Source organism: Echinops telfairi, unplaced genomic scaffold (assembly GCF_000313985.2).
Source record: "Echinops telfairi isolate 266 unplaced genomic scaffold, ASM31398v2 ScPeMD7_443;HRSCAF=831, whole genome shotgun sequence".
Lineage (NCBI taxonomy): Eukaryota > Metazoa > Chordata > Mammalia > Afrosoricida > Tenrecidae > Echinops > Echinops telfairi.
In genome coordinates this window covers 5,322,545-5,323,959 of record NW_022104341.1, presented here as the reverse complement: position 1 = coordinate 5,323,959, position 1,415 = coordinate 5,322,545, and positions in this window count along the sequence as shown.

Sequence of the window (1,415 nt, the reverse complement as noted above, 5' to 3'; positions counted from 1 at the left end):
TGCATGGATTGCGATGACAGTTGTATGAGCCCCTAATAAAATGTTTTTTAAAAAAAGTCTTGCTTAAAAAAGTCAAGCATAATTACGCTGGTTCTTAAAGCATTTTCAGAAGCAATAAAGCTCATCATTTCCCTGAATGTTAGTGGGTTTTTTTTAACCCTTCGCTTCTTCTCTGCAGTGTTTAGTCAGGATATTTGGATAAGATGATTGTTGGACCCACATGCAAGAGAAATGGAGCCAAAAGAAGACATAACGATTAAAGCATTAACTTGACATTTCACCTCCTGCTTGAAAGCATTGCTTTCCTACTATATGTCTCTGGCAATCTCTTACTCCAATCTAAACTTTGTGAATATAAACAAAATACCCCCATTCATAAAAAAAATACATGAAAAAAAAAGCAAAAACAATATTCTTGCCTTTCTCCCTCTTTTTTAACCACCAACAATACTGGTGACATGTAACAGCTGCAAACTCCCTTTCGAATTTCCAGTCGAGGAATTAGAGACCCGAGTTACAAGACGAGAGGTTTAGCTACTTTATAAGATGAATCAGCGGGTGACTCACAGTTACCAGTCATACGGTTCAGGGACCCCAGTGGCTGTGAACTTCTCTTTGGAGGAACAGGCCAAATGGAGAAGAAAACGTGAAATTAGAGAAGGAAAAGTGAACCGTACTTCCTCTTTAAAGTAAGGACTAGGTGCAGTGTTACTCAAACATGCATGGTGGGGCCTCTATGCTGATTTCATTCAGGAAGGTCGTCCCAATGGGGTTTAGACTTCCAGCCAGGCCCTTCGCCCCCTCCTTTCAAGGCAGTGTTGTATCTGCCAGACTGCAGAACGGTGCCATTTCAACTAGGGTATTAACCAAGGTTTGTATTATCTTCCATAGGGGTACACAGATTGAGATGCCAATTGAGAGGCAATTGTTCTCTTAGTGGCCCCCTCTTTAGCTCTTGTGGGTGCTATTCACTCAACCAGCAACTCATTTGGGAGCTGGGACATGGGAGAAGATGGTAGAGGTGGGCAAAAATCTACATCTCAAAGTGTAGTTCTTCTGCAGCATAAGGGGGTCTTCTAGACTTCTCAAATGGAAACCGCACCACAGGATTCGGTACTAAAGACTCCTCAGTTGGCAGATAACAATTGGGAAAAGATGAAATGAGTTTTATCTGAGAATGGCTACCATCAGCCTTCCTTACACCAGAAGGGCTTTGTTCTTTCTTAGCTGTGGGAGCCTGTTACAGTAGCAGCCTTATAATTTGTCACTGAATAAATAACCAACATCAAGTTGCATTAATTATATCTTACTTGCTAGCATGATAAATTCCTCTCTAATAGACCTGGAGGAGATGCAATGAATAATATGGGTTGAGACCCATTTGCAACCTTTAGAGTTCACTGCTGGTTTTCTTC